Below are 13,552 nucleotides of genomic sequence, written 5' to 3'. Positions count from 1 at the left end.
ACTGTGTTGGTACAAATCCTCCATTAATACGCCTCCACAGGGGGCTGCGGAATTGGGCTAACGCTGCACAGATCTGAGCCGAATGCAGAATCGCTCAGCAGAGGAGCCCAGCTGCATCCTAGGAGAGTTGCCAACATGATGGTGCTAAGAAAGAAGTAACTGAGGGGAAGTGGGAGGGGGCGAGCAGGAGCCTTGGGGATTCTCCACCCCGAAGTTCCATTGGTGTGAAAGGAGAAAAGCCATGAGCTGATGGAGGAATTGCCCCCAACTTTTACCCCACCTCCCCTAGCAGTTCTGAGGACTCTGGAGCCTCATCTGGTGGTGTTCCCTTCCTCAACCAAGAGCCCCATTTTGTGGGGGAGAAGACTGAGTCTCAAATTGGAGAACCTTCCTAAACTACTCAGAATTTAGGATCCAGTTAATCTACAGAATGAATGTGAATCCAAATCCTGGTATAAATCATGGCTCATTCCACAGGCAAGGGGAAAGGTCTAGTTGTAAGGGAGAAGCAGCTTGGCCTAGTGGAATAAAGCATAGATTTGGGAGTCAAAGGACCTGGGTTTTAATCCTGTGACTCTGCCAATTGCTTGCTGTGTGACCTTGGGCAAGCTACTTAACTTCTCTTTGTCTCAGTTTCCTCAACTGTAAAATGGGGATTAAATCCTACTCCCTCTTCCTTAGATTGTGAGCCCCATGTGGGTCAGGGACTGTGTCCAACCTGATAAACTTTTATATACACCAGTGCTTGGCACATACTAAACGTTTACCAATCACCATTAAAAAAAAAAAAAAAAAAAGATCTTCAGGTCTAGAAGATGAGAAGGCAGAGGACATGTGCAGCCTGAAATTTCCCACCCGCCTTGTCAATCAACCTCCCAATCAACCTCTGTCCAAAGACGCAGGCTGCTGGTTTGAGCCTGGATGGGCATTACTTCGAAAATTCCCAGCTCCATTCCAGAAATGGGAGGCCAGAAACACGCAAACGTGTGTGTGAGTTTGTGAGAGTATGTGCATTCCCTCTGACACTGACTCTCATCCTCACCCTCACATGTCCGGATCCTACTGCACCTAGACACGCATTCACACTGCACCTCCATGGAAATGTTCACTTACATTCGCTGCATGGAGTTGCATATACACAAGCCCGTATGCACGAGCATGCACATAGTGCCTGTGCACATATCAATCTTGCAGTCCTCCCCTCCCCTCAAATTCTCTCTCTTTTTCCCCCCAGGCTCCCCACTTCCTCAATGACGTTCTCCTCCGATGATTTACAGAGATTGGCAGATGGAGAGGTGGGTGTGTGGGGTGGGGGGGAGGCTAGCTGTGTGAGGGTGACCTAGTTGTGACCCCTAATGGAGTGAGTTGAGATTTCCTGCAAGAACACCAAGAGCAGTTTTACCACTTGGAAGGGAGGGAGCACTGGTTTCAGCCCTTGCCCCCCTTAATTATTTTATTCTTTTCTGGAGCCATTTCCTCATGCCAGTGTCAGCTTCTGGCAGAGGATCTTTTCCATGGGCCAAGAGAAGATTTGGGGAGACATAGGCAACAGGCATTATTTCCTGTCTTCCCCCGCCCCCCCAACACCTCCCGCTGAGCTGTCCCCTAGGCCAGGTGCATTCTGGCTCCTCTAATGAGCAGCTTGAAGGGGTCACGGTGTCCAGAAGTGGGCATAATACTACTACTCCTACTGCTATTAATAATAGCACTTGTGCAAGGATTAAATACCTGTCCTCATGTCGACTTAGACTGTGAGCCCCTTGCAAGACATCATCATCATCAATCGTATTTATTGAGCGCTTACTATGTGCAGAGCACTGTACTAAGCACTTGGGAAGTACAAATTGGCAACATATAGAGACAGTCCCTACCCAACAGTGGGCTCACAGTCTAAAAGGGGGGAACTTACACTGTAAGCACTTAGATACTGCCATTATTATTATTATTATTGTTACTCTGGGCTAAACACTCTTCTGAACACTGAGGTAGATACAAGATAATTAGATCAGACACAGTCCCTGTTCTACATGGGTCTCATGGTCTAAGTCGACAGGAGAGCAGGTATTTAATCCCCACACAAATACGATTATTAATAGTAGTATTAGTATTGTTCCTGTGACTCCATGCTACTCTGCTCCGAGCAATTGGCATAATAATAATAATAATGGTATTTATTTAGTGCTTACTATGTGCAAAGCACTGTTCTAAGTGCTGGGGAGGTTACAAGGTGATCAGTTTGTCCCACGTGGGGCTCACAGTCTTAATCTCCATTTTACAGATGAGGTAACTGAGGCCCAGAGAAGTGAAGTGACTTGCCCAAAGTCACACAGCTGACAATTGCCAGAGCCGGGATTTGAACCCACGACTTCTGACTCCAAAGCCCTTGCTCTTTCCACAGAGCCACAGAAGTCACATGTCAGCCAGAGCCACATGTCATTCCCAGGGCCTGGGATGGTTTGGGATTGTAGGGTCAATTGCTCGAAGGGGTCAGTGACTGGAAGATCATATCCTGGGTGGATGTGAACCTGGTCTGTACTTAGTCCACACACTACGTGCTGCCTGAATCTTCTTCAGTCACTCAGTCAGTCAATCGTATTTATTGAGCGCTTACTGTGTGCAGAGCACCGTACTAAGCACTTAGGAGAGTATAAAATAGCAATAGACAGACACATTTCCTGCCCAAAATGAGCTTGCAGCCTAGAGGGATGAAGTTTATAGTCCTAAGGGATTTCCCAGGCTCTCAGCATCTGGAACAGTAGAGATCCGTCACTGGCTTCTTTATTTTACGTTTTCCCCTTCCTCAACATCTTCTAGTCTGTGAGCTCGCTGTGGGCAGGGAATGTGTTTGATGTTATATTGTACTCTCCCAAGTGCTTAATACAGCACTTTGCACACAGTAAGCGCTCAATAAGTATGATTAATAATAATTCATGTACCTAAGTAAAAGCTTCTTAAGGAAAGAGAGGATTCAGAGAGGAAACAGGAGCTGCAAACATTAAGTATGATAACATAACAAGGGACAACCTTTTTGTTTGCCAGAACTGTGGATCCACTTTGGCCTTTCCAGACACGTCTGCACTCATAGCTGAACTTCAGCGTCAGTGGTATCTTTGAAAATGTAGCACGGCTATATTCATATTGAAATGGATGTTCAATTTTATTTATTGTGACTCCGTTGCTTGGGAACATTTCTGTCTGTTTCCCCCAGGAGAGTGTAAGCTTGTTGTGGGCAGGGAAAGTACCACTGTTCCCCAAACACCTTGTACACATGCTTAATCAATAGTATTACTCTATAATGCACTGCACTGCATTATAGAGGGTGCTCAATAAATACTTTCTTCTTCTACTACTACTACTTTGTCCACTTCGGCATAGTGGCTAGAGCCTGGGCCTGGAAATCAGAAAGTCAAGAGTTCAAATCCTGACTCCACTACTTGTCTGCTGTGTGACCTTGGGCAAGTCATTTCACTTCACTGTGCCTCAGTTCTTCTTCAAATGCCATCCATTTGTTTCTGACCCATAGAGACTTCATGGACACACCCTCTTCAGAATATCCCATCTTCTGTCATAAAGTCGTTCTGGTATGTGTATCCATAGAGATTTCTTGGTAAAGATACGGAAGTGGTTTACCCTTGCCGCCTCCAGCACTTAGAACGGTGCTTTGCACATAGTAAGCGCTTAATAAATGCCATCATTATTATTATTATTATTATTTTTCTGCACAGTAAAATGATTCTCTGCTGTTGTCTTTGAGCAACGTTTTGGTCATCTGCCTTTGCCTCTTTCCCATGCCACTGTTGCCCAGCACAAGTGAATCAACTTCGTCTGACATTTTGGCTTAGACCTTTCCGTTATGGGTAGCCCTATAGGCATAGCTCTAAGCTTCATCAGCGTACACAGACTCTCCTGCCACGCTAAGGTCTCAGTTCCCTTATCCGTAAAATCGGGATTGAAACCGTGAGCCCCATGTGGGCTGGGGATTGGGTCCAACCCCATTTTCTGGTATTCAGTCCATTGCTTAGTACAGTGCCTGGCACATAGTAAGCGCTTAACAAACTATTATTATGTGCTGTCGAGTCATCTCCAATTCATAACGACTCCATGGATATATTTCTCCAGAACATCCTGTCCTGTGCCATAATCTGCAACCTTCCTAATGTTTCTTCTGTTATCGTTGTACAGTCTCTAGCCACCTAGCTGCCAGTCTGCTTCTTCCATGTTTTCCTGGGACTTTTCCTGGCATTAGTGTCTTCTCCAGAGAATTAGTCCTCCTGATTATGTGTCCAAAATATGCTAATCTAAGTCAAGTCATTTGGCCTTCCAAAGACCTCTTTGGCTTAATTTGCTCCAAAATCCACAGTTATTATTGTTACTACTACTAATACTAGGAAGTCAGTCCCTGGAAGGGTCAGTTCTGGGAGGAGGGGGTCCGAGCCTGAGGAGGGTCAGTACTGTACTTGGGACTGCTATAAATTGGGAGTTCCCACGCTGAAGTTTCGGAGTCAGCTGGTTTGTTCTGAACAATAACTGCCCACTGGCCTCATCACCCCTATCATCTCCCCCGCACCACTCACATTTCACATTCAAAGAGCTCTGGGAAATTTACCTAATTAATTAACTGCTCCGAGGTGTCCTGCATGTCGCTATGTGATTAATCTTCACTGGGACTTTAAATCCAGGGGGCAGGCCCTCAGAGCCCGGGAGAGGGCTGGAGTCCGGGCACAGGCCTTAGTGGAGATGCGGATGGTGGGGGTTATGGCGATCACTCCACTTGGTGGGGGGAGCCAGGGAGAGAAGCAGGGTTGCCTAATGGATAGAGCAAGGGCCTGGGAGTTAGCAGAACCCAGGTCCTATTCCCGGCTCTACCACGTGTCTGCTGGGTGAACTTGGGCAAGTCACTTCATTTCTCTGGGCTTCAGTTACCTCATCTGGAAAATGGGGATTAAGAGCGTGCATCCCATGTGGGACAGGGACTGTGTCCAACCTGATTGACTTGTATCTGCCCTAACACTTAGAACAGTGCTTGGCACATAGTAAGCACTTAACAAGTACCATAATTATTACTATTAGAGGGAAGGGGAAATTAGGATGAGTGTGGGCCTCTCTTGGGGGCTTCACTTGGGCCAGGAAATCAAAACAAGCATCCCTCTAGACTGTGAGCTCGGTATGGGCAGGGAACGTGTCTGCTAATCGGCTGTACTCTCCCAAGTGCTTAGTACAGTGCTCCGTACATAGTAAGCGCTCAATGAATACCACTGACTGATTGAGTAGTTGACTCTCTCCTCTGAGCTTCCTCGGGTTCTCATTGTAGAATACCCTGCACCACCATCCTCTCAGCAGCAGGAGGCGCCATCCACACTGAAGCCAGGTGCCAAGGTGGGCCTGGGAAAGTCAAAATGGGCCATCTCAGTGCTGGGGAGGCAAGTTGGACTTGGCTTCAATCCCACTGGGGATTGAGTTGGGCCTTGGGAATTTCCTTAAATTCATCGCTGGGCTTAAGCAGGCTCTCAGTGATCATTTAAGAAGCAGAGTAGCCTTGGGCAAGTCATTGGACTTCCCTGTGATCTCAGTTTCTTCACCTGAAAATTGGGTCTCCCCCCTACTTAGACTGCGAGCCTCATATGGGATAGCGACTGTGCCCAACCTGATTATTTTTCACCTACCCCACCGCTTAGTACAGTGCTTTGCACACAAAAAATGCCATAATGATCAATTTTGCCACAACAGAGCCATCTTAAGATGTTTCTCTCTCCCTCCCTTTGTCTCAAAGGAAAACTATTGTTGATCTCTGCACAGGACTTAAGTCACATCTACAACCCTGCTAGCCCTGCCCCCTCCTCCACAGCCTCACAACACCTCCCCCCTCCCCTTCCACAGCCCCCCTACAAATAAGCCTCACCCTGGCCAATCTGCACAGTTAGAGACAAAAGCAGTGAGCTGTGCACAGATTCTTGTGAGGGCTATGGTCCCTCTTCCCGCCCCCATCCCTCCCCTTCACCCCAGTCTCATCTCCCAAACTCTTGCTCCTCAGGATCCATGGCTGAAGCTGGAAGGAGCCCTCTGGCATTTATTTGTTTGTTTGCTTATTCGATCTCATTCCCTACCAAGGCACTGAAAACTGGGCAAATGGATCTGGTGCCCCCCCCCCCCATATCCTGGTGGGAGGGGGTGGGGGCGAGGTGCCACGGGGTCAGGTAATTGGTGGTTCTGCTCTCTGCGGAATACATTACGCAGCCACATAATGGCCTCTCATCCTCCACTTCTCTTCTCCATATCCAGACCTCAAATGAGCTTGCAGCCGCGGCCGCCTAGAGGATTATTACCCAGGACCTGGGGAGGGTTTGCGGAATGCTGACCTGAGTGTGGAGGAGGCAGCAGGGAGGTGTGGGTGAGGGGGGCTGGGGGGCTGGGATGCCCCCCGGGGCTTCATCTGAGCTCCAGAGTACCCACAAACCACCTCTGCATTGTGGTAGGGGGACGGGTCCCCCTGAGCAGGGGCCGAACCGGGGGGAAGCAGGATTGTGCCAGTGCCCAGCTCCATCCAGTCCCCTGCGGGAGGGCACTCATAAACAAAGGGGGACAAGAAAGCCACCGGTGGTTGTGGCCATACAGCCATAGACCACACTTTGAATAGATGGAGAGGGAGGGAGACAGAGACACAGATAGAAAGACACACACACAGAGACACACAGACTCAGATGTTCAGAGGCCCAGAGCAGAGATGCCAAGGAACGTGGTTTTTCGCTGTCCCAGTCTGAGCACAGATCTTGCCTTTTTTCCCCCTCTTTCCTCTGAAGTTCAAGGAGCTGCCCCTCCCAGGGGCCAACTGGGGCAGTGGGCTACGGGTGGGGTGCAGTCCCTTTAGAAAGAGATCTTACGGAGAGCAGGGGATGGTGCTCAATGAAGGGGTGGGAGGGGAGGAGGAAGGATGGGTGGACAGGTTGCAAAGTGAATTCCTGGCTAGGAGCAGGGAGGCCCCATTGCCTCTTTAGCTTGCCTGGGCCTGGCAGTGTTTCATGGTTAGTGGAAGCCATCCCCTGGAGCCCATAGTCTGGGGGCAGGGGAGGAGGGGGAGGTGGGGCCTGTAGGCAGTTTGGAGACTTTGTCAACTCCACAGCAACAAGGCGCTGTCCCATTGTTCTTGTCTCAATGAGATCGCCCCCGGGAGAGGGTCCAGATGTCCAGTCTGTGCCCAGACTAATTAGCCCAATTAATTAAGAAGTGGCTCCGCATTTGCCAGGGTCGTGGGGGCCCTGTGAGAGGCAGAGAGCAGAGGCTGGAGATGGGGGCGGGGGACGGGGGACTCTGTAATCTCTCAAGGTGAGAAGGATGAAGTTCAGTCATTAAACCACAATGGGATGGGCTCGGGCGGGGGTGGGGGGCCCTGCACCCTGTTAATTAAAATCACCAGAATGAGCCCTGTGCTCAGAGGAGAAAGAAAATCCTCTGGGGTCTGGGGACGGGGCAGAGTGGAGATGGTTCAGGGGGAGCCTTGGAGGCTGAACCCTGGAGCCTGCACTGAGGAGGGAAGAATAAACAAAAATGGACCAAAACTACAGCAATATTGATTTAGGTTAGACATGAGGGAGACTTCCTGGCTGTGAAGGGTGCAGTGGTGGTCAGGCATTCCTTTCTTAGAGTGGTCTAGTGGATAGAGTGCCAGTCTGGGAGGTACAAGGAACTGGGGTCTCATCCCGTCTCTGCCACCTGTCAGCTATGTGACCTTGGGCCAGCCCCTTAACTTATCTGTTTCTTAGTTACCTCATCTGTAAAGTGGGGATTAAAACTGTGAGTCCCATGTGGGATCTGGACTGTGCCCAACCTGGTTATCTTGTATCTGCACCAGGACTTAATATAAACCCTGGCATGGAGAGAGAATAACAACAAGTACAACAACAATAATAGTAACAATAATTGTAGTATTTGTTAAATGCTTATTACGTGCCAGGCACTGTACTAAGCACTAGGATGGATACAAGCAAATTAGGTTACATACAATCCCTGACCCACATGGGGGTCACATTCTTCATCCCCATTTTATAGATGAGGCAACTGAGGCACAGAGAAGTGAAGTGACTTGCCCTAGGCCACAAAGCAGACAAGTGGCGGAGCAGGGATTAGAACCCAGATCCTTCTGACTCCCAGGCTCAGGCTCTATCCACTAGGCAACACTGCTTCTCTAAGGGAAGAAAAGGCTTCAATCAATCAATGAGTCAATCATATTTATTGAGCACTTACTATGTGCAGAGCACTGTACTAAGCAATTGAGAGAGTACAGTACAATAGAATTAGCAGACGTGTTTCCTGCCCATGATGATCTTACAGTCTAGAGGGAGAGACAGACATTAATAAAAAAAATAAAAATAAAAGGGTTAGGCAGGGAGGCGATTTAGGCCTCTCCCTGAGCAGGGAAGGCTGGAGTGCAGATAAAGTCTTCAAGACCCAGTACCAGCCCTCCCCAGCGATTGGGTTGTAAGCTCCTTGAAGGCAGGGAATCATGTCTACCATTGGTATTGTACTCTCCCAAGTGCTCAGTACAGTGCTCTGCACAAAGTGAGCACTCAGTAAATACCATTGACCCAAGGGTGAGCACTCAGTAAATACCAGTGACCCAAGGCCTCCCTAGTCACCAGGGCCACAGGTCTCGGGCCGAGCCTAGCTTGTGTAAGGGGGCTGGGTCCCTCAGTGGTGAGAAGACCTTCCCGCTATTATTTCACTAGGCCACGCGCTCCTCAGATAGGGAAGGTGTGGGGTGTGGGAAGAGCCAGAGGCTTTGAGAAGGCGGTGGAGGCAAGGGACCAGTTGAATATCCAGTCGATTGATGCAGAAGATGACAAAGCATCAGATGACAAAACTTTCAGTTTACAACGACCTTGAAGAGAGAGACACAAGCCACCTTCTTTCCCGTGGTCCTTGTTATCAATGCACCGAGTGGCCTAGTGGAAAGAGCAAGGGCCTGGGAGCAAGGGCCTGGGTTCTAATCCTGGCTCTGCCACATGCCTGCTGTGTGATCTTGGGAAAGTCACTTTAGGTTTTGTGCTTCAGTTTCCTCATTTATAAAATGGGGATTCACTACCTGTTGTTGCTCCTATTTAAGACTGTGAGCCCCAAGTGGGATTGGGATTGGGTCTGATCTGACCATATTTAAACTTTGAGTCCCATGTGGGACAGGGGCTGTATCTCATCTGATTATCTTGCCCAGTGATTGTGTAGTGCTTGGAGCATATTAAGAGCTTGACAAATACTACAAAATTGCCTCTATGCCAGGAGGTCAAGAGCTTCAGAGACCTGGAGCTGAAAAAGTCCCAGAAAGAAGGGTAGACTTTCTCTCATCATTCTTGCTTTGATTTATCCACAGCCTGACTTATTTTAAGACCATTGTCCAGTCCCGATCTTATTTGTCCACCTAGCATCTCACTTGGTCATTGGTACCATCGTCACTGCTTGGCACATAGTAAGTGCTTAAAGAATACCATTTTAAAAAATCCTATGTGCAGTACATTTGCTTCTGTAAACTGTAAGCTTTCTGTGTGCAAGGATCTCACCAGCCAACTCTGTTGTACTGTACTCTAGTACGGTATTCTGCAGATGGTAAACCCTCAATAAATATCATCGATTGATTTCCATCTCTGGAGAATAGGTCCAATTCAATTCAATTCGATTATATTTGTTGAGTTCTTACTATGTGCTAAGCACTATACTAAGCTATTGGGGGAACACAATAAATATCACTCAATAAATATCACTGATTGATTTCCACCTCTGGAGAATAGGTCCAATTCATTTCAATTCAATCTTAGTTATTGAGCTCTTACTGTGTGCTAAGCACTGTACTAAGCACTTGGGAGAACATAATACAACATAGGTCCGAAGTGAGGCAGCGTGGCCTAGTAGAAAGAGCATGGGCCTGAATGTCACAGGACCTGGGTTCTAATCCTGATTCTGCCACTTGCCTATTTTGCAACTTTGGGCAAGTCACCAAACTTCTCTGTGCTTCAGTTTCCTCAACTGTAAAGTGGGAATTAGATTCCCATTCTCGCTCCTCCAGAGTCACGGGACCTGGGTTCTAATCCTGGTTCTGCCACTTGCCTATTTTACAACTTCAGGCAAATCACTAAACTTCTCTGTGCTTCAGTTTCCTCAACTGTAAAGTGGGAATTAGATCCCCATTTTCGTTCCTCCTTGGTCAGTGAACCCCAAGTGGGTTGGGGACTGTATCCGACCTGATTATCCTACGTCTACCCCAGCGCTTAAAACAGGACTTGTCGCAAAGTAAGCACCGAACAAATGCCACAGTGATTATTATCGTTATTATTAAAGGTCACATCCAGCATCTCGTACCACGCTACAAGTGGCTTCTGCTTTAAAGAAGGGGAAAGCCCCATGGTTTCAGAGAGGAGGGAGTGAGGGGAGGCACACGGTGGTCAGTTGGGAAGGCGGGGGCCCAAACAGCCCAGCCCTCTTTGTGCAATGCCTCCCCAGCAGATTGATCAACAAAAGAGCCAGCGGAGGCGGTGAGCATCAGACGCCTTTCGTCGTCCCAGCTCAAACTCCCCGCCGTCCCCCACCGAGTAGCCCCGGCCCCGGCACGTCCAGGCCGGGAGCCCAGCAGCCCTGGCAACACTCTTCACCGTTGTCTGTCCCCACCCCGGGCACGGGATTAGCTGGGGAGTGATACAATGGACGCATATGGTCCTGGGTCCGGAGCTGTCTATTCAGATGTGTGTTACTCAGTCTAATAAGGATTAGACTTAATGAATTGGAAGGAGTTAACAATATAAAGAGGCAATAGAAAGGGGCCTAAGTACTGCTAATTCCATTTCGTGTAGCTCGGGCCTTGCTTAGCTTTCACCGAATAGGTGTAATCCTCTTTGAAATCAAAGGTGGTACAAAGTATGAATTTAAATTTTGACATTTACGGCTCCGGTGAGATTAAGTATTCCGGAAAGGTTTGTTCTCGAAGCGGGGGGGGAAAGGAGAAGGCGACGGAGGGGAGAGAAGAAAAGCCATCTGCTCGCCCCAGGACTCCACCCGACCACGTGGCTCTGGCTTGCTCTAACTTTCCCCGCTGCTGGTGTTCGAAGAGTTCCGGAGCCTGGCAGCTTTCTGTTTTCACATGGGGGTCAGGGGCCCAGAGGGGCAGAGGGTGGGCGTTGGGGTGGTTCCCGATATCGGCTCCCATCATGACTGTCCATTCTCAGCAGTCCCAGCCAGGGCGGGGAAGACTTTGCCACCCACTAAAGATAATAATTAATAACAACAACAATAATAATAGTTATTATCATTATAATGGTATTTGTTAAATGCTTTATTATGTGGCAAGCACTCTACTAAGCACTGGGGTTCGTAGTCTCAATCCCCATTTTACAGATGAGGTAACTGAGGCACAGGTAAGTGAAGTGACTTGCCCAAGGTCACACAGCAGACAAGTGGCGGAGCTGGGATTAGAACCCATGACCTGCTGACTCCCAAACCCGCGCTGTATCCACAACACCATGCTGCTTCTCATAATTGTGGTTATAATAATTATTATCGTGGTATCTTATTGTGTGCCAAGCTAGGTATGAAGCACTGGAGTGGATACAAGATAATCAGATTGGACGTAGTGCCTATCTCACATTCTGAAGTGGGGGAACAACAGGAATTGTGTCCCCATTTTACAGATGAGGAAATTGAGGCAGGGAGGAGTGAAGTGACTTGCCCAAGATCAGAGAGCAGGCCAGAGGCAAAGCTGGGATTAGAATCGAGGTCATCTGACTCGAAGGCCCACACTCTTTCCATTGGGCCTTGCTGCTTTATGCCAAGTACTGAGTTAGATACAATGCAAACAGAATCAGACACAACCCTGGTTCCATGGCGGGCTCTCAGTCTGATGGGAGGGAGAACAGGTATTTCATCCCCACTTTACAGATAAGGAAATGGAGGCACTGAGAGGTTAAGCAACTTGTCCAAGGTCACACAGCAGATCTGGGATTCTAAACCCTCTCGTAAGCAGGGTATGCTCACCAGGCTTCTTGGGGCTGCTGCCAGGTCTAGGGAAAGAGGCTGATATGAATCCTGTAGCCGGGAGAGCCCCTCTCAGGACTGCACCTGGAAAGTTTCCAGTATTTTACCAGTCTTGGCTACGGGAGGGAGAGTCAAGCAAAGGCACGCTTATTCCATTCCTAGCTTGGTCAGTGGCTAGGGAGTGGAAGGCAATCTTCTACAAGTCAAAACTCACCTGTGCTGGGCAGCAGAGGCATGGAAGAGGGTCGAGGGTGGAGACTCAAGTTTACTGTGCGGAAGAAGGCAATGGTAAACCACTTTGATATTTTACCAAGAAAAGTCTATGGATCCACTGCCAGAACCATTGCAGATGGAGGGTGGGGCCTTCTGGGAGAGCTGTGTCCATGGAGTTGCTATGGGTCGGAAACAACTTGACAGCATAAGACAAGATAAGCCAGGAGAGGTTTGGCCCTCCCTTCCTAGGGAGACACTCTTCACCATTGGCCCTAGAGGCCTACATCGGAGGGCAGGGGCCGGGGACAGGGCAGGAGGGATTAATTTTCCTTAAAGGGGTGGGTGGCCAAGTTATTGAACAAAAAGGCAGGTTCCCAGCCCAGTCTCTCCTCAAAAGCCTACTTCGTTTCATCAATTTCTAGCACCTCTCACTCCCAGAAAGTACTTCTTCACTTACAACTTAAATTTCTGCTCCTCCTGCAGTTTTCCCCCATTTGTTATTATTGCTATAAATGATTATTATTATATTTGTTAAGTGCTTATTATGTTTCAAGCCCCATTCTAAGCGCTGGGATAGGTTCAAGTTGGTCAGGTCATACATAACCCTGTACCGTGTGGGACAACAGGCATTGAATGCCCATTTTACAGATGAGGTGGGGTGTTGGTTGGGAGGGAGGTGGTGGGGCAGAGTCCCGGCCCTCTCCACCCCTCCTCCCTTAAGGCTCCCCTTGAGCAAGTCATTTAACTTCTCTGCCTCAGTTACCCTATCTGTAAAATGGGAATTAAGACAGTGAGCCCCACGTGGGAGAGAGACTGTGTCCAACCTGATTACCCTGTATCTATCCAAGAGCTTAGAAGAGTGCTTGCTACAGAGTAAGCACTTAACAAATACCATTATTATTATTATTATTATTATTTCCTGATGCATAATAATAATGGTATTTGTTAAGCACTTACTATGTGCAAAGCACTGTTCTAAGCGCTGGGGAGGTTACAAGGTGATCAGGTTGTCCCACGGGGGGTGGCTCACAGTTTTAATCCCCATTTTACAGATGAGGTAACTGAGGCACAGAGAAGTTAAGTAACTTGCCCAAAGTCACACAGCTGACAGTTGGCAGAGCCGGGATTTGAACCCATGACCTCTGACTCAAAGCCCGTGCTCTTTCCACTGAGCCACGCTGTTGGGGCAGCACAGTTAGCTCCTTCAGGACAGGGATCGGAGCTGCTACTATCTCTCTTCTCACCCAAACGCTTAGTTCAGTGCTCTGCTCACAATAGACTGTTAGCTCCTTTCCTCTTGTTTTGATCTCAGCGGTAATAAGCAGCAAACAAG

At 48.5% G+C, this 13,552-nt stretch overlaps 1 non-coding gene across 1 annotated transcript; it reads left to right on the top strand.

Annotated features, from left to right (window-relative positions):
- The first annotated feature begins 12,072 nt into the window (after window positions 1-12,072).
- Window positions 12,073-12,210, top strand: LOC119939832. The gene has a single exon (XR_005454794.1). It is a non-coding gene; the product is annotated as a small nucleolar RNA SNORA7 (small nucleolar RNA).
- Window positions 12,211-13,552: the final 1,342 nt, after the last annotated feature.

The sequence above is a fragment of the Tachyglossus aculeatus genome, chromosome 17 (assembly GCF_015852505.1).
Source record: "Tachyglossus aculeatus isolate mTacAcu1 chromosome 17, mTacAcu1.pri, whole genome shotgun sequence".
NCBI classification, from domain to species: Eukaryota; Metazoa; Chordata; class Mammalia; order Monotremata; family Tachyglossidae; genus Tachyglossus; species Tachyglossus aculeatus.
This window is presented reverse-complemented; position numbering and strand designations above follow the sequence as displayed.